Raw genomic sequence first — 20,805 nt, forward strand, 5'->3', positions numbered from 1 at the left:
CCTTTTTTAATTCGTTGATATTTGTTTTGTGGCCTAATATGTGATCTACTCTGAAGAATGTTCCAAATGCACTTGAAAGGAATGTGTATTGTGCTGTTTTAGGATGTAATGTTCTAAATGTGTCTGTTAAATCCATCTGGCCCAGTGTGTCATTCAAAGCTACTATCTCCTTGTTGATTTTGTTTCAATGACCTGTCCATTGATGTAAGTGGGTGTTAAAGTCCCCTACTACTATTGTATTATTATCGGTAACTTCCTTTATATTTGTTATTAACTTTTATGTATTTGGGTGCTCCTGCACTGGGTGCATATAGTTGTTCTATCCTCTTGTTGGGTTGTCCGTTTTATTATTATATAGTGTCCCTCTTTGTCTCTTATAACAGTCTTTGTCTTAAACATCTACTTTGTCTGATATGAGATCGCTACCCCAGTTTTCTTCTGACATCCATTTGCATGATAAGTTTCTCCATCCCATCACATTCAATTTTCAGGTGTTTTTACGTCTGAAAGGAGTCTCTTGTAGGCAGCATACGGATGGGTCTTGGTTTTTTAATCCACTCTATCACCTTACGTCATTTGATTGGAACGTTTAGTCCATTTACATTCAAAGAAATTATTGATACATATTTGTTGCCATTTTCTTGCTTATTTTATGGTTACTTCTATAGATTTTCTCTGATCCATTCTTCTCTTGCTCTCTGTCATGGTTTGTTGGCTTTCTTTAGTGATATACTTGGATTCCTCCCTCTTTAGTCTTTGCGTATCTATTAATGGGTATTGAATGTAGTTACCATCAGGCTTGCATATATCCTCTGCATGTAGCAGTCTTTATTGATGGTCACTTAAGTTTAAACCCATTCTTTACTGCTCTCCCATCTTAAGTATACAGTGTCATATTTTACATCATTATATGAATCCTTTGGTTTTTACAGAAATATTCATTTTTACTGTTTGGGGGTTTTTATTACTTTTCATGCTCTCCCTTATGATCTTTCCTTTCCACTCAGAGTCCCCTTTACGATTTCTTACAGGACTGGCTACTGAGCCCGTCATGAACTCTTAAGTTTTTGCCTGAGAAACTTCTTAGCTCTCCTCCTATTCTAAATGATGATCCTGCTGGATACAGTATCGTTGGCTACGGAAGTTTCCCTTTCAGCACTCTGAATACGTCATACCACTCCCTTCTGGCCTAAGTTTCTGCTAGAAAAAAATCTGCTCACAGCCTTCTGCTGTTCCCGTGCATATAATGCTCTTCTTTTAGTGCTTTTTTTTTTGAGGGAGCATGCATGCAGGGGCCAGGAGGACAGAGAGAGGGGAGAGAATCCCAAGCAGTCTCCACGCTGTCAGCAGGGAGCCCAACACAGGGCTCAAACTCACAATGAGATGAGCTGAGCTAAAATCAAGAGTTGGGTGCTTATAACTGAGCCACCCAGGCGCCCCTTAATTTTTTTTCTCTACTGCTTTTTGCCATTTTAATTACTGTAATTGTGTCTTGGTGTGCATCACTCTTGGTTGAATTTTTCTGTGGGATCTCTGTGCCTCCTAAATCTGGGTATGTTTCCTTCCCCAGACTCAGGAAGTTTTCATTTATTAGTTCTTCAAAATATATTTTCTGCTCCCTTTTCCCTTCTTCTTCTTCTTCCTCTTCCTCTTCTTCTTTTCTTCTCAGATCCCTATAATGCACATGATATTATTCTTGATGGAGTCAGAGTTCCCTAAGACTATTCTCAAGTTGCATAATTTTGTTCTCCTTGGCTCAGCTTCATTACTTTCCATTACTCTGTGTTCCAGATCATTAATTTGTTCCCCCCACTTCATCTCACCTATTTACTCCCCAGTGCATTTTTATTTTTATTGTGTTCTTGGTCTTTTTTTTTTTTAATCTCTGCATTAAGGATATCACTGAAGTCCTCTACTCTTTCCTCGAGTCCAGTGAGTATCACTATTATCATTACTGTGAACTCCCACCAAGCATCACTTCTACTTGTTTCACTCGGGTCTCTTGCTGTGGTTTGGTCCTTTCCTTCATTTAGGAGATATTTCTCTGTCTTCTCATTTTGCCTGACTTTCTATGTCTGTTTCTGTGTTAGGAGAATCGGTTACTTCTCTTTCTCTTTTCAGTAACAGCCTTATGAAGAAATCCTACTGTGCCCTGAAGTACAGGGTCCCCTGCACCCCAGGGCCTGCAGCTTCGGGGAATGTCTCCTGTGTTACGTGTGCCCTGCTGCGATGTCTTGGCCACTTCTTCCTTCAGTCCAGTTGTCTGCAGAGGCTCTCTGCCTATTTGCCTATTGTGAGTAGTCTGGTGCCCCTATTGTGAGCAGGGGTGGTCCACCTGGGAAATGAGATGTGCACCTGAACTAAGGTCCCACGAAATGTGCGGGTCAGGAGTTGACCAGGTTTGTGTTGGTCTTCTAGGGGAAGAGCCCACAGCACTGGGACTAAGGGGAGCACGACTGGGAAGGACGGATTTGCCAAAACATGGTGGAGGGTGGGGAGAGGTGTTGGTACAAGCAACTTAGGTTGCTGATTCCCACGGGTGGCCATTTTTTATTCTGGGGGGCAGGGGAGAGAAAGCATGCCTGTCAGCTTTGTCCCCAGGGAGGTCTCCCTGTGATCCCTGTCTCCCCAGGCCACACTCTTGAGTTGAGCAAGCCATGCTCCCTCCCAGCTGCCACCACTGTTTTTCCATCTACTGTTTCCACACTGCACCTGCTCGGGCTGCTGGTCACGCTACATCTTTTAGGAGGGGGATTCTGCTTCCTAACACCCCTCGGGCTCTCCCAAGCCTACTGAAATCCCGGGCCTTAAGTCCTACTGATTGTAAGAACTTAGGAAATTTGGCCCCTCTCGCTTTCAAAAGCAAGTATTACTGGGATTCGTCCTCCCTGTTTCTGGGCAACCTGGTTTCTGCCCTCCTCCTTGCTGCCAGCTCCCTACCCACCACAGCGTCCGTTTTGCTCCCGACTGCATCTTCACCGTCCCTACCTTCTTTGACGCGGCACGTTCACGACCTTTAGTCATGGAGTCTGTTTTGCCAATCTGCACGTTGATTTCTGGGCTATTCAGGTTATTGTGAGTGTCACCTCGTTGTATCCATGTGAAGGAGCTCCAGATCCTCCTACTCTGCCGTTTTCCCAGCCAACTACCAAAAAGGTATTATTTTACACACATTTGTACTACTAGAAATAATAAGGATGAAAAAAAAGTGACTATACAAAAAGATGGATGACTTCAGTTAAAGAAAAAAAATACGAGGAATGGAGATGCACTGCTGTTAAAAGGCATTAAGGACTTTTATCCTTATCCCAGAATAAGAAAAAATAAATAAATAAATAAATAAATAAATAAATAAATAAATAAATAAATAACAGAAAAAAAAACAGCAAAACCTAAGCAGACATAGAAAGTTGTAGTAGGGTTGTGGAAAAGAAATCTTAGAAATGTTATGTTTATGTGTGGTCAAGCTAAGATTAAGATTTCAGTTTAAAAAAAAAAGAATTTTAATATCAAAAGAGCCCTAGTACAAGATTAGAATTTAGTTTTGTTATATAGACAAAGCTTTTTCTTAGACTAGTGGTCTGCTCTTACATAAGAAATTATAATCAAAGATTTTTCCATGCCTTTAATGTAATATCTTCAAAGAACAATTTCCTGTGTTCCATATTATCTTTATCAGGTCTTTTATTCCCCAGAAAAATAACAGAATCTTCTCTATTAGAAGAGCTAATTTTGGGGAGGGGGGGTTACACATACTTAGCACTGAAATCTCTTCACCACCACTGACTGGACAACCAAGTACTGCTTCACAGACCCATGATCCTGTCTGACCAAGTATTTTAAATACTTTGACATTTTTAAGAAACTTCCCCAAATCAAATTCTGAATGAGGAAAGAAAAACATTAATTTAACGATGTAACCTTTTGCTGGTGGAGGGTCTTGCCCCAGTACTGATGGCTGTTGACCCCGCAGGGAGGTGGCGGCTGTGGCATTTCTGAAAACAAGACAACTCTGAAGTTTGCCACGTTGAACTGACTCTTCTTTCAGGAACAATTTATCCAGCGCTGATGCTGTTTGATAGCGTTTTTACCCACAGAACTTTTTTCAAAATTGGAAACTTTTTTCCAACTTCTCAAACCCTGCCAACTGCTCTACCAGATAAGTTCATGTCATATTCTAAATCTTTTGTTGTCATCTGAACAATCTTCACAGCATCTTTACCGGGAGTAGATTCCATCTCGGGAAACCACTTTCTTTGCTCATCCAAAAGCAGCAACTCCTCACCTGCTCAAGTTTTATGACATTGCAGCAGTTCCATTCCATCATCAGGCCCCACTTCTGATTCTAGTTCCCCTGCTGTTCCCACCACATCTTCCACTGAAGTCTTGAACCCCTCAAATCCACCCATGAGGGCTGGGATCAACTTCTTCCAAATTCCTGTTCATGTTGACATTTTGGTCTCTTCCTGTGAATCTAATGGCGTTTAGAATGGTGAGCCCTTTCCAGAAGGTTTTCAGTTGACTTTGCCCATACCCACCAGAGGAGTCACGATCTATGGCAGCTATAACCTTACAAAAGGTATTTCTTCCATAATAAAGTCAAAATTACTCCTTAATCCTCAGGCTGCCAGATGGATGTTGTATTACCAGAATGAAAACATTAACCTCATTGGACATTCCATCAAAGTTCCTGGGTGACCAGGTGCACTGTCAATGAGCAGTTAGATTTTGAAAGGAACTTTTTTTCCTAAGCAGGTCTTAACAGTGGACTTAAAATGCTTAGGAAATAGGGGCACCTGGGTGGCTCAGTTGGTTAAGCGTCTGATTCCAGCGCAGGTCATGATCTCACAGTTCATGAGTTCGAGCCCCATGTCGGGCTCTGTGCTGACAGCTCAGAGCCTGGAGCCTGCTTTAGATTCTGTGTGTGTCTCTCTCTCTCTCTCTCTCTCTCTCTGCCCTGCCCCTGCTTGCACTCGGTCTCTCTGACTCACAAAAATAAACATTTCAAAAAAAAAAAACGTAGTAAACAATGCTATAAATAGATGTGCTGTCCCCACGCTCTGTTCCATTTCTAGAGCACAGGCAGAGTAGATTTAGCATAATTCTTAAGATCCCTAAAATTTTCAAAATGGTAAATGAGCACTGGCTTCAATTTAAAGTTACCACCTGCCATTACCCTCAAACTAGTCGGTGTCTGATGGCATGCAACGACTTCTCTCCAGCTGTGAAAGTCATAGGTACCATCTTCTTCCACTAGAAGGCTGTTCCACCTATACTGAAAATCTGTTGTTTAGTGGAGGCATCTTCACTAATCCTCTCAGCCAGATGCTCTCGATCACTTGCTGCTTCACCTTGTACTTTTAAGGTCACAGAAACGGCTTCTTTCCTGAGACCTATAACCTCCACCAGCTTCAAACTTTTTTGTGAGACTTCCTTACCTCCTTAGCCTTCATAGAATTGAAGAGTTAGGGCCTTGCTCGGGGTGTATCTTTGGCCAGATGAAATGCTGTGCCTGGTTTGATCATCTACGCAGACGACTAACACTTCCTATCAGCAGCAAGGCTGTTGCACTTTATCATTTGTGTGTTCACTGGAGTAGCACTTTTAACTTCCTTCAAAGACTTCCTCTGCAATCACAGCTTGGATGACTGGTACAAGAGGCTTAGCTTTCAGCCCATGTGGGCTTTCACATGCCTTCTTCACTAAGCATAATCGATTCTAGCTTGTGATTGAAAGCGAGAGACATGTGACTCTTCCTTTCCACTGAACACGAAGAGGTCACCGCAGGATTATTTACTGGCCTGATTTCAATATTGCTATGTCTCAGGGAACAGGGAGGCCTGAAGAGAGAGAGAGATATAGGGGAAGAGCGAGCAAATAGAGCAGTCAGAACACACAAAACATTTTAAAGCTGACCATCTTAAATGGGCGTGGTTCGTCGTGCCCCAGAACAACGACAACAGTAAAATCAAAGATTAACTGGTCACACATCACGACAAAAAAATACAATAAAAATGTATGAGGTATTGTGAGGATTATCAAAATGTGACACAGAGACATGAAGTAAGCAAATACTGTTAGAAAAGCAGCGCCAGGGTGCCTGAATGGCTCAGTCAGTAGAGCGTACAACTCTTGATCTTGGGATTGGGGGTTCAAGCCCAACGTTGGTGTACAGATTGCTTAAAAACATAAAATCTCTCGGGTTCCTGGGTGGCTCAGGAGGTTACGTGTCCAACTCTTGATTTCAGCTCAGGTCATGATGTCATGGTTCATGAGATTGAGCCCCTCACTGGGCTCTGTGCTGCCAACAGAGAGGCTTGAGATTCTCTCTCCTTCATTCTCTGCCCCTCCCCCACTACTTGCATATGCTCTCTCTTAAAATAAACAAAGCATTAAAACAAATAAAAATAAATAAAATCTTCAACAAAGAGAAAAAAAGGCACCAACAGACTTGTTCAACAAAGGGTTGCCACAAACCTTCAATCTGTTTAAAAAAAAAAAAAAAAAAGGAGGGGCAGCTGGGTGGCACAGTCAGTTATGCCTGATTCCGGCTCAAGTCATGATCTCACAGTTCGTGAATTTGAGCCCCACATCGGGCTCTCCGATATCAGCGCAGAACCTGCTTTGGATCCTCTGTCCCCCTCTCTCTCTGCCTCTGTCCCCCCTCTGCCTCTCCCTAGCTCATTCTCTCTTTCAAAATAAATACATACACTCAAAAATAAAAATAAAACAGTATCTGTGAAGCACAATAAAGCAAATCATGATAAAAGAAGGAATGGCTATATTAAATTACATGGGAAGCATTATCAGATAAAAAGTAATACTGGGGAGCCTGGATGGCTCAGTTAAGCATCCAACTCTTGATTTCGGCTCAGGTCATGATCTCAGAGTTGATGGGATGAAGCCCCATGTGGGGTTCTGCCCTGACAGTGCTGGGACCTGCTTGGGATTCTCTCTCTCCCTCTCTGCCCCTCCCCAACTCTCTCTCTCTCAAAAATAAATAAACACTTTTAAAGATCTGAAACGTCCTGGCACATTATAAGTCGTAATTCCTGCTATTATCTTTAAAAACTGTGTATCACAAAAATAACCAAAACCCCTTGTCAATTATATTATAATATCTCATCTGATCTTTAACCATCACCAAATTTTAAGTCTTTTATCACAGTTATTGTTTTATTCTGGTGTTTTTAGAAACCTGTACCTGCAATAATGCTTTATCTTCGAGGAGATTCATGGAAAAGACCCTGACGAGTACTCTACAATAAAGATTTCTGAAACTCTTAAGATCATAAAACTGAACTGAGAGTAAGAATTTCTAAAACTCTGAAGTGAAAACTGATGAATTCATAAAACTGCTAATAAAAGATGAAGAATAATTACAGACGACTAAATGAGCTGATAAAGATAATCGTTAATTTTTATGACTTCATTTCAAACATTGCTAGCTCTTTAATATTTTGTTTTACCGATTTAAAGGACTCCTTTTTCTCCTCTCTTTAAGTTATCTACAGCTTAACATCAATATCATAAAGTTTATCTTTACAACAAAGGTTGACAATATACGTTTCTGCGTGAGTTCAAGAAGAATCTGTTCTCCTTACTCCTTGTAACAGGAAACAATTGGACAAGTCCTCAGCTAAACATTTTAGCCTAAAGAAGGTGTTTTATTTTTAAAAGCTTTTTTTTTAATGTTTATTTATTTTGAGAGAAAGAAAGAGAGAGAGAAAATCCCAAGCAGGTTCGATGCTGTCAGCACAGAGCGTGGCACAGGGCTTAAACCCACGAAACATGAAATCATGACTTGAGCCAAAACCAAGAGCGGGTCACTTAACTGAGTGAGCCACCAGGCTCCCCTTGAGAGAGACTTTCAAAGTTCAATCTGAGACTCCTTACGAACAGTTCCACCAAGTGGATTTGAAAAGAGCCTTTATGGTCAAGTTGCTATTTTTGCTGCACTTATGTAAATAATCAAGCCAAGTTTATCAAAACTAGACTTAATTTGAAAAATCAGTCTTCCTGTTCTTTTCAACAGAAATAGTAATAATTATAAAGATAAAAATAATATTGAATAATACACCTTTCTGGATATCAGATTGCAGTCTGTTGTCTTTGAGGTGTTTTTTTACCTGTAAACTGAACTGGTTCCCAAATTCTAGTTTCCTCCACTATTTGACTAGAACTCTAACATTTCCAATTTTCTCCCACTTTTTTGACATGGAATCACTACAAAACTAAAATTAATTTTCTTAAAGCCATATAAACTAAAGCTGGACAACCTGATATAAACTTCAGAGTAACTACAATTGTTCATGTGTAGACAGTCCTCATGCCGCTGCTATGTGGCTGCTCAGAAAGACCACCAGGGACACTCACACTGCAAACCAGGAACATCTGTCAGCTTGCCACTGCCTGCCCCTCACTCCAGCTGAAGATGCTCAGAACCCTGTATTTAGAAACCTTAACTAGCTACTCACCAAACTTAGAAAACTGAATTTATAATTTGCTCAAACTACTAACCTTTTTCTTTTGTTACCAAAGAAATGCCTCATTAAATTACCTGATCGCTCACATCTTACAGAGGCCAAATTTAGGTGGAAAACCTGCCTCCAACACCACCCCTGAAATACAATATCCTCTTGTTCATCCTGTCCTACATATTTTGAGAATAGGTGTTTGCTAGGACATTATGTTGTGCCTATGTAATTATTTTTTTAAAAAGTGTAAACTGACTTAGGTAAAACCTGAATCCAATTATAGTCCATTTATTTGATTGGTTAAATCTTAGCTCCTGGGAATCCCTGCTCTGGGGAAGTTTTCAATCCTTGGCTCTTGTTCTCCTCACTATATTCTCTCAAAGGTTTTAAAACTATTTTTTTTTTTAACATTTATTTATTTTTGAGAGTGTACTCAAGTGCATGCACATGAGGGAGGGGCAAACAGACAGGAAGAGAGAGAATCGCAAGCTATCTCCACACTGTCAGCACAGAGCCTGATGTGAGATTTGAGCTCAAGAACCAGGAGATCATGACCTGAGCCAAGATCAAGAGTCAGATGCTTAACCGACTGAGCCACCCAAGCGCCCCTCTCTCGAAGGTTTTAAATGCCTGTTGGCAGCCACTCACATGACAAATGGTATCCATCAGGATCAAACAACTGGATGATATCAAAAACAATCGCATGAATAATGACAACAGTGACTACATGGCCTCCAGCCTGATGACTCCACTAATGGAAACAGCAAATGTGCTTATTCTTCTGCCTATTTCAGCAGTAGTAATCAAGAATAACAGTATAATAGCTGGTCATACTCTCAGCCTGCTAAGCCAATGACCAAAAGGATATAATTGTTAAAATCAAGGACAGGCAAAGACCAGCCTTGAGGATCCCCCATGCAGACAGAACCAGTTTACTCATGCAGGCAAAGCTTAATGCAGCTTACCAGGCAAGGCTAACTTGACCTGGATCATTACTTCCTTGTGCCTCTAAAAATTACAAGCAAAACTTGACCGGTTTCCCAAGGTTGATACATGGTAACCACTGACCGATTCCATATTATTTAAGAGAATTCTAACATCATAACTAATCTCTGTGAATACAGTCACTGCCTTCTCACCATAAAAGCTTCTTTATAACAATATACCTGTAAGCCTCATTCTATGTTCTGATTTGACCGCTTACAAACGGTCATTTTGGTGTGTGAGCACCAAACGTTTACTAATTACTACTTCAGTTATTCATTGGTCTTATTCTGGCTATTTTGAACCTTTGACACTATCAAAGAGCCAAATTTTCCAGAAATGAAAAAAGTACAATAAATTTAATGGAGACATTAACAATAGCCTAATCTTATTAAAAATTAGCGAACTAAGAGAGACCAGAAGAAAATATCCAGAATGAAGCATGCAGAGGGTAAGAAACTGAGAGGGTTGGGGTGCCTGGGTGGCTTAGTCAGTTAAGCATCCGACTTCAGCTCAGTTCATGATCTCCTAGTTCGTGAGTTCAAGCCCTGCACCAGGCTCTGTACTGACAGCTCAGAGTCTAGAGCCTGGAGCCTGCTTAGGATTCTGTCTCTGTCTCTCTGTCTCTCTCTCTCTGCCCCTCCGCTGCTCATGCTCTGTCTCTCCTTCAAAAATAAATGAGCATTTAAAAAAAAGACAAAAGAGGGGCACCTAGGTGGCTCAGTCAGTTGAGTGTCCGACTTCAGCTCAGGTCATGATCTCACAGTCTGAGTTCGAGCCCTGCAACGGGCTCTGTGCTGACAGCTCAGAGCCTGGAGCCTGCTTCAGATTCTGTGTCTCCCTCTCTCTTTGCCTCTCCCCTGCTCATGCTCTTGCTCTGTCTCAAAAATAAATAAAAACATTAAAAAAAAAATTTTTTTTAAAAGAAGAAAAAAATTGAGAGGGTCTAATATGCTTCCGGTGGATTCTTAGAAGGGGCGGAAGGAGGCAGGAAGCAGAAAAACTTTAAAAGATGGTGTCTACGAACTTTTCAAAAGAATGAAAATTACTTTAGTACATATTTACTAAGAACTAAAAAACAAAATATAAATAAGTATATACCTAAACACATCACGGTAACATTGTTGAAATCCAAAGACAAAAATGTCTTAGAAGTCTTAGGTAAAAAAAGACAGTTTCCACTCATGGGAGCAAATATTAAACTGACAACATACATCTCATAGAGAAAATGAAGCTGAAGATGTAATTCAGTAACTTCTTTCAATGCCTCAGAAGAAAAACAAGTTAGGAAATTCTATACACATCAAAACTATCCTTCAAAATCAATTTGTGAAATTTTTAGCTAACATAATCAGAGAATTCACACTTAGCAGCAAAACACAGAGTATTCTTCAGGCAGAAGGAAAATATTCAAAGATGGGGGACTGGAATTACAGCAAGGAATGAAGAACAATAAAAAGGATAAATCTAAATAACTACTGATTATACAATATTTTTAAGATAAAATAGATACAGAACTAAAGCAGCACAATAGTTGCAATGAAAATGAGATAAATGGAGTTTAAGTGCCCAGGAAATGGAGGATATACCCAAATATTATATTTTGAGAAGTCAAAGATGCTGGTTTTAAATAATTTCCAAGTAAATTGGGCGCTTGGGTGTCTCAGTGGGTTAAGCATCTGACTTCAGCTCAGGTCATGAACTCATGGTTTGGGAGAGCCCCACATTGGGCTCTCTACTGTCAGCACAGAGCCCGCTTCAAATCCTCTGTCACCCTCTCTCTCTCTGCCCCTCCCCTTCTCAAAAATAAACATTAAAAAATGACCTCCAAGTTAACAAAAAAATAAAGAACAAGGATCCAAAGAAAAACAAGAGAGAAAAGGGCACATTAAACAGGTTTAATAAAGAGAAAGCACGTATTAAGATTTAAACCCAACTGTGTCAGTTATTTTGTTAAATGTCAACAGACAGAATTTTCCAAACGTAAGAAATATTGTCAGACTAGGTTTTTTTTTTAATTCTAACTACACATTTGACAAAATAATCACTCAAAATGTAAGCACACAGAAAAGTATGAAAATAAAGGGTAAAAAGAGATAACAGACTGCATATACTAACCAGAAAAAAAAAGTGCAGCTATATTAATATTCAGCTAAGTAAACTTTATCTCTAACAATACTTTTTTCTTAAAGAGGAACACTCAATGACTTTATAAGACTCAACTAATGAGGAATATATACAACTATAAACATGTATGCACCTAACAACATATCCTCAAAATATATAAAGCAAAAACTATCAGAACTAAGAAGGAACAGACAAATGCAAGATCAGGGTATCAATACATTTCTCTTTTGAATCGATACATCCAGTAGAGTGAAAGAAAAAACAAGTAAAGACACAGAAGAATTTAACATGACTAACCAAGTTGAACTGGCAAATATAGGCAGTGCATCCAACAAATGCAAAAGCACATTCTTTCAAAGCACGCGCTGGATATTTACAAAAATTCATCATATGTTGGGCCATAAAGCAAGCTTTAAAATTTTCATAAGCTTTTAGTTTTCTGACTACAATGGAATTACAGTAGAAATATAAGTAGAGCACAGAGTATTATTACAGTAGTGAAACTACTGTGTATGACTCTGTTATCATGGATATATATCACATATTTATCAAAACTTCTAGAGTATACACCATCAACAGTAAATCCTAACAGAAACTATGTACTCAGAATGGTGATGATGTGCTAACACAGGTTCAGTAATTGTAACAAACAAATGTTCAATCTGGTGTAGGATATTGATAATGGGGGAGGCTGGGGACAGGGGCTGGGGGATCAGGAGATCCAGGAGAACTCAGGACTTTCTGCTCTGTTTTGCTGTGAACTTAAAACTGCTCTTAAAAATAAAGACTTATCTGTAAGGATAACCCCAGAAACCTTAGTTAAGAAAACTCAACACAAAATAATTCCCATTTCCCACCCCTGCATTCCCACTCCTCTTCTTTTCTCCACCCCACCCTTCCTGTACTTCCCTCTGCTTTCTGCCCACTGTAGACACATAAAAGACCCGCACGGTAGGAAGCTGCATCTGGAAACATGATCACTGGCAAGAGGGAAGGGATATGGAAAATCTCACTACTGCTCTTAAAGTTTATGTGATGAACCTCTTCTGCTCCCATTTCACTGACCAAGATAAATACATGGCCACATCTAACTCAGGAACCAGAATGAGATACTACCATACACCCACTGAAATGTCTAAAATTACAAAGACCAAAAATACCAAACATTGGTGAGGATGTAAAGCAACAAGGATTTGTTCACCGTAGTATGAATACAAACTGGTATACCCACTTTGGAAAAGTTTGGCATTATCTACTAATATTGGACAGAACACATGACCCAGCAATTCTACTCCTGAGTGTACTGAACAGTAAAGCATGCAAAAGAAACACATACCTGAATGTTCACATCAAGTCCACGCTCATGAATCCTGTGACAGCCATGAAAATGAGCCTCCTGAATCACCTACCACGGGGAGGTGCGCTACTCTGAACTCACCATCACCCTTCCCACCAGGACCACACTTCCCACAGGCTGTTTCTAGCCAAAGATCGGCCACAGGCAGAATACTAAAGCAGGCTTATTCCTGCAGGACAAGAGACTCCTGTGACTCCCAACTCTGGCTGGAAGACTCCTCACTGGCCTTGCTTAAACTTTCTTAAAACTACACTGCAGTCACCAGACTCTGCCTACCAAACATTCTCTATCCCTTTCTCTTCCATATGCAACAGACCAGCAAGGTGCTGACAGCACAGCACCCTCACATGTATTTCCTCTGCTACATCTAAATGTGATCCAAACTTGCTGTCTTCTGGCTCTTTGGAGGCTTGAACCAACAGTCTCAAACCAGGAACAACCCAATATTCATCAAAAATGGAATGAAGAGCCATGAAAAGTACAATTCATACATGAATAAAAAAAACAACTCTAGTGACCACATGGTTACATGAACGGCAATTCCACAGTTGGTGTGGATTAAACAACACCAGAATAAACCAAAGAAATTACTAGTAGTTGCAACCCAAAGATTAGGTTTGTTTTCTTTCTTTTTTTAAAACATTTTTTGTAAGTAATGTCTACACCCAATGGTGGCGCTTGAACTCACGACCCCAAGATCAAGAGTCACATGCTCTACTGACTGAGCCGACCAGGCACGCCCCACAAAGATTAATTCTAAATTAAGACCATTCCACAGACCTGCCACTCCAGGATCCAACTATCCCCACCACATTTATGGATCCTGCAGTTCCCACTGTGATTTCTGACCTTAACAGTGACCAGAGCCCTCTAGGATCCTGGGGCTCCCTTTGCAGCTGCAGGGTAAGGCATGAGCACGGAATCCTCCCAGAGTGGGTGACCAGGCCTGTCACAACATTCCAATCTCCCTAAGCCTTTGGAGGCCTTCTTCCTCCACGGTATACCAACAGTTCTGGCATCTCAGCTTTGCTTAGACAGACCACCTTCTGTTTGTTTCAGGCAATCAACCAGAACTCTAATCCCTCAAGCTACAACACTGATCCAGAACGTCTGCTGATGGGCCCACGTCAACAAATACGGCCTAACCAACCTTCAGGTCCCTTCCACCATAATCCCACCCCCCTTAAGATCCATTCCCACAAATATTCCCCAGGTTCCTACCTATACAGTGGCAAACCAAACCGTCTTTCGGGTCACACTCTGCACCTCCCACTTTGGGGCCTGCTAGGACCATCCCTGGGGGAGGAGAGGCAATTACAGGTTTTCCAGGCAAAGGGAGATGAAGCTCCTCACACAGGTGACAGAAACGCTGCTTCTACTGGCAAAGGAAGCCCAGCAGAATCGAGGTCTCTAACTTAATGGCAATCTGACCATATGTCCCTAATCCAATTCTTAGAATCCCATTCTTTATCCATCGGTGCTCCTTACAAATTTGGAATTCAAGATGAATTTTTTACAGCAGTCACAGAAACTTTCAGGTCCCTTATGTGGAATCTGAGTTAAGAATTTAAAACCCTGAGCTCATCATTTCGCTTTGTAACGTTTTAACTTGGCTAGACTGAACCACATCCCCGGTTCTAGTTTGGGCGGGCCAGGGGAGAGTTCTCGTGCAGCACCTGTGGCTGCACATGTGCAGCCTGCATTCACTGCTCTTCTGGTCGCCCTCACTGATGCCAGGCAGACTCGGCCCTGCAAGGCTGCTGTGAAGGCTTGCCCTTCCCCCAGGTTCCCAGAGAGTCCTGCCCCCCGTACCACAGGTGCGGTGAGCTCCAGGACAAGGGCCCACCTTGTGCAGGGCACCCACAGCACCAAAGTCGGAGGCAACAGAAGTGACACAACTTTCAATTCATCCTGTACAGCAGACCACACATACCCACAAAGCACCTGGCCAACTACTGCCCAGGGCACGGGTTTGAGCAGTCACGACCCAAGCACCAAGCTGAATACTAGAAAACTAATCATGGGCAAAAACAGGAACAATTTCTGTTTTCACGAAACTCGACATTCTAAAGAAAATAAAAATTCATTACATTACATTCATTTACAGTATAATTTTGAGAAGAGCAGTAAGGTCAGCAGTGTCTCTAATAGGAGAACTTAACTACAGGGAAGTCAAGAAAAAACTCAAAAACTTCAGAAAGTTGATGGCTGTGGTAGCAGGTAATGGATATACAGAGTTCTCTGGACTATTCTACCTTATTACAAAAATCTGCAAACTCACACAAAAAGAATTTCGTGAAAAAGTGATACTTAAGACAAACTTTAAATTTTTTTTTTTCAACGTTTATTTATTTTTGGGACAGAGAGAGACAGAGCATGAACGGGGGAGGGGCAGAGAGAGAGGGAGACACAGAATCGGAAACAGGCTCCAGGCTCCGAGCCATCAGCCCAGAGCCCGACGCGGGGCTCGAACTCACGGACCGCGAGATCGTGACCTGGCTGAAGTCGGACGCTTAACCGACTGCGCCACCCAGGCGCCCCAAGACAAACTTTAAAGAAAGACTAAAGGAGTGCCTGGGTGGCTCGATCCCTTGAGCATCAACTCTTGATTTCGGCTCAGGTCATGATCTCAAGGTTCATGGGATGGAGCCCCGCGTCGAGCTCTGTGCTGACAGCCCTGGGCCTGCTTGGGATTCTCTCTCTCTCCCTCTCTCTCTCAAAAACAAACAGACTTAGGGAGAAAAAGAAAAACAAAACAAAACAAAACAAAACCTGGAAGAACTGAAACAAGAACCAAAAAAAACATTCCAGGCAGAAGAAAAGAACCAGTGCCCCGTGGTCTGGCGGAGAAGGTGCCGGGCACAGAAGAGCGACAGGCGTGGCTGGAGCAAGGAAAACAAAGGGAGATGTGACGCCCGTGAGGCGAGGCACAAACGATAAAAATTACACATGCCTGTGAGGTCGTGTTATGAAATTGTGTCCTTAAAGCAATGGGAAGCCACTGAGAGTCTTAAGTAAAAAGGTGACATAATCAGATCTACATTTTTAAACTGGAATTTTTTGACGCTAATAAAATTTCAAACATGTTTACCTTTTACCCAACAATCTCACTATCTTAAAGCTATACCTGCAAAAACACAAAATAACAACACATCTACAAGCTTATTCCCTACAGCAGCACATATAACAGCAATAAAATACAAACAACCTGTGTTCACCGTTATGAAACTATAAGCACAAAAGAATGGAAAAGAGCTTGTATAAAGCAATCTCCAGAATGTATTAAATTAAAAAAAAAAAAAGAACAAAAAACCCCACAAAAAAACAGAAAAGTGTTGAGTTCTACCTTTTGTTTAAAAAAGGAAAGGAAATAAAAATATGCCAGTGCTTGTATCTGCAAAAACAAAACACTGGAAGAATAAACCAGAAACTAACAAAAAGGGGGCACGAGGGGAACGGTGCAGGAGACAGGAATGGGATGTGACCATACCTCTGTAACACGGCTTTGGCTTCTGAACTGCGTAAATGTTTTACATACTGAAAAAAAATACATTAAACAAAATGAACGCAATCATTAAGCACTAAAGATTTCGTGAAAATAAACCAAATTAATAATCAAATTGGTAAGAATCAGAAAGAAAATATTTTCAAATCATTTCATAATTCCAAATGTCGACCGTGCATCCTTATGTAGATATATTTTACGAACAAAAAGGACTATAATGAAATACAAACCAACACTATGCTGTTACTGGTGTTTCCAAACGTCATTTACACTGCAGGACAAAGGGAAGTAATGTTCCAAAGAATGCAAATTTTCAATGTTAGAGAAAAAAGGATGAACTCAAAGGAAAAACCCTGAGTTGTTAAATACGAATTGGAAACATCAATACAAAATCAAGTTGCATGTATTTCCCACATCTGTCTAATGAGAGTAGGGGCATCCCAGTAGCAATAAGGAAACACAGAACCAGATTTTGGTATCTAACTTCCACTCTCCAATAAAAGCAGCTGAAAGAACTGGCTGATAAAGAAAGCACAAAGTGAGTCATAAGCATCTGGTATCAGAAAGCAAGAAATGGTTCAAAGATTAATGGGGTGGCACCAAGGGAAGACACCCAGCTTGAAGGGACTGCATGGTGCCCAAGTTAAGACAAGCCGAGGAAAAAGAATGAGGACTACTTGATTAAAACACTGAATATACCAAAGCCCATGGGTCCACAGTGGTCTAAAGAGAAAAAGCAAAAAGAGCAACTCACAACAACCCAATCCTGTACGCAGGAAAAAGGACATTCTGACCACTTGTCAGGACCTAGATTAATTACTATGATTTAAGAATAAGACTAACTAATATAAAAACATATGGACATGTAGATTCACATGCCTGTGACTACAGAGATCATTTATAGATACACACAAGGCCATATACATACACGTCCAAAAATTACACGTAGGCTGTAAGGATATAACTATAAACAAACTAATACTTATTATAAATACAATCTAAGTTTTTTAAAAAGTTGTTCTGGGGGCGCCTGGGTGGCGCAGTCGGTTAAGCGTCCGACTTCAGCCAGGTCACGATCTCGCGGTCCGGGAGTTCGAGCCCCGCGTCGGGCTCTGGGCTGATGGCTCAGAGCCTGGAGCCTGTTTCCGATTCTGTGTCTCCCTCTCTCTCTGCCCCTCCCCCGTTCATGCTCTGTCTCTCTCTGTCCCAAAAATAAAATAAAACGTTGAAAAAAAATTAAAAAAAAAAAAGTTGTTCTGCCTTTCTAAAAGACAGCACTACAATCTAACAACACCTAAAATGGTATAAAAAATATTTTACTAGTCTCTTCATTTACACTCTCGATATCTGGATAAAGTAAACATATGCTGAATGTACCCCTCTCCCTCCACCTCCTCCACCCAAAACACTCATCACATTCAACATTCTAGTGACTCCAGACTGACTCCCCTTGTCCCAAATGACTTCATCCACCGCCTCCCACAGGCTGGACTAGAGATCCTGTGCTGGCAGATTCCTTCAGTCCACCTTTCATGCTGCTTAATGCCTTCCAATGGCTTTCCCCACCTACAGGGTAAACACCAACTGCCTGGATATGGTATGCAGAATTACGTCAAATCTAGCCCCAAATTCTTGCTACACAGAATGGCCCTGCCAAACTACAGCTGGTGTCAGCATTGGTAACGTCATCATCACCAGCATCGGTACCCACAGGGCACCTACTACAGGGACCCAGAAGTTTACACTTGATGAGGTAGGTGTTCTAACCCCATCTAACAGATAAACACACGCATAGGAGTAAATGCTAACACGGGGCAATCTTTGGTTGGGATTCAAATCCAGGATGGTCTCAAACACTCTGCGCACCTCTGCTGTGGCTGTCCTTCTCTGCTCTCCTGCTCTATACTCTTGATCCTTCTCGGGCATCGCCTTCTCCGCCAAATGCTCTCAGCATCAAATTCCCTCACCACATGCAGGCAGATCTTCCCCACCAGACTGAGAGGTCTGCAAGGGCACATCTTTATGTATTATGCCCATACAGGACTCATTTTATTAAGAACAAAGATTCAATTAAAAATTGCATTGAATACTGGGGCACAACTTATCAAACTGTTCACTTCAACATTAAAAATACCATGCAAAGTTCAAAAGCAGGAAGAAAAGGAAATCAACAATGACTGGCAGGGGCTGTTGCATTTCAGGACTGCACCGGGAACCCTACAAATTCAGTTAATGCTCAAGATGGCCTCGTGTGACAACTAAGAAATGGCAAGTTCAAAAGGCCAAGAGGTGGCGGGGTGGGAGTGGGAATCAGTTGTGTGGCTTCAGACCAGGACGGAGTGGGGCTGGATTTCCACCCAGACACCGCAGAGTTGAAGGCCACACTATCTCCGTGGCCAACTCCAGAGCCCACAGCCTTCTCACAACACCATAACGTCTGCCAAATTGAACAACATACTTGGGCAAAATAGTTGATTCCCTCTTCCAAGTTCTTCTCATTCAAGGAACAGGGAAAGAAAACATTTAATTAAGCATCAATAAACATAAGCAAGTATTTACGTAGATATGTATTAACTGCTCTTTCTCAGCAAATCAAGATCCTGTTAACAGCTAAACCAAAAGAAATACTCAACAGCATTATTTTTAATCTCTAAATAACCCACGTGATTAATTCTTCAGATACAGCATCCCTACCATGTAATTTTAATGTACCAACAAAAAACTGCTAACAATTAAGAAGTACAGTGGGTGAAGCTGCAAATGATGGACAATCAAGTAAATCACCGGAAACTGAAAACACTATTATAAAATTTCTCAACTTAAGACTTCAGGTTAATAATTCTCATATCTTATGACTAAGAGCCAAATTTGAGATACTGCCCTAAGATGCACAGGCACCCACAAACCCCATCAGCGTCCCAGTTCACACTTAAGGGACAGGTACCATTATCTAAGACGCTCTGTATGGACAGCAATGACCAACACTTCATCGTCACCTGAATTTCACGGGTGTTAACAAATGTTCCATTAAAAACACATCAAAAAGAGATCTGCCACCGACCATGGGAACAGTACTGCAGTATTTCTCAAGGCCCTTAATTCGATGAAATGAATTGTGACCCTATTGGAGGGCAAAACACAGCACTGTTTCCCAAATTTAGGTGACCAAGGAACCCTCTGTTTTTCCTGTAGTATATCTTAGATCTAGAGTCACAGAGACACTACCTTAAACAACACTTCAGATATTCCAAAACTAAGTAAATGCCTTATTCTGAATTGGTAACTAAGGGTACTGTCAGAAGCAGTAGTGGTGGAATTTCTGGAATTTATCCAAAGCTTTAAAAAATATATATACATATATAAACAAATATATATTAAACATAAAGAACTACAGGCCTTTTTTACCTTACACATTTCACAACATCTTAACAGTAACCATTCCGCTACTCAAGACCAAAACTAAAAACATTCTATTTTATTTCTCACTAGAAATTAATACCTACTATCCATAATTGTGACATAAACATTGTGCGACCCTTGCTCGTTAACAAGTCTAATAACGAATGTTTTCTGTAAACTCCTGGCTCTTCCAATTTCGGGGTGTCTGCCCATCACCCAAGGCTGGGGGAAGGAACTGAGGAGGTTCCTGGTTGATGTGACCCCATGTGAAGTGTCACCACCTCTAAAAGGATGCTCACAACCTCTAAGAGCATTCTCAAACTCAACCTGCCCCGGGATACACCACCAAGGGCAGGCTGGATTTCCATTTCCTAACAAAAGCTGTGTGGAAAGCGGTCACAGCCCTCTCCCTCCACCCTTTCCAGACCAGAGTTCCTTCCAGAAAATTCCAACACAGGAAAGTTACAGGTGTTCACGTCTCGGAAGGTATGTCGTCTCCAGCTGCCGTGGCGTCACACGCTCGAGTGTGCCCGGTGCAGCCTCCTGATGCTCCCGCTAGCGCAGCCCCTCCACCCGCGTATCCCACCCCGCTGTGCATGGAATCTCCCGCTCCGACCCCAGGTCCCCCAGCGCACGGCACGCGACACCGCGTCCGCACGACCCCGCTGCGTCAACATGCGTGGTGCGCCCCCCTTGCGGCCGCTCCCACCGGGGCCCCCAGAGCCCACCCCGAGCACTGCGCAGCTTCTGCGTCGCCCCATCCATCCCGGCGCCCGGGGCGCAGCGCGCTCAAGGTCACTCGGGAGGCTGGGGCGCGAGGGGCAGCCCCGGGCGGGGGGGGGGCGGGGGGGGGCGACCCGAGCCCGCAGCGCCCCGCCCCTCCCCCCGCCCGGGAGGGGGGGGTCCCGTCCCGCGCCACGCCCGGCCGATTATGCAACGCTCCTGCGCCCCGCCCC

General features: G+C 42.0%; 1 protein-coding gene across 2 annotated transcripts in view; it reads right to left on the reverse strand.

Moving 5' to 3' along the window:
• The window catches only part of SPIN1 (spindlin 1), a 75,979-nt gene that overhangs the window by 54,299 nt on the left and 875 nt on the right, over positions 1-20,805 (reverse strand). The gene's annotated exons all lie outside the window — the stretch shown is intronic.

This window comes from Herpailurus yagouaroundi, unplaced genomic scaffold, assembly GCF_014898765.1.
Source record: "Herpailurus yagouaroundi ecotype Mexico unplaced genomic scaffold, PumYag 199, whole genome shotgun sequence".
Lineage (NCBI taxonomy): Eukaryota > Metazoa > Chordata > Mammalia > Carnivora > Felidae > Herpailurus > Herpailurus yagouaroundi.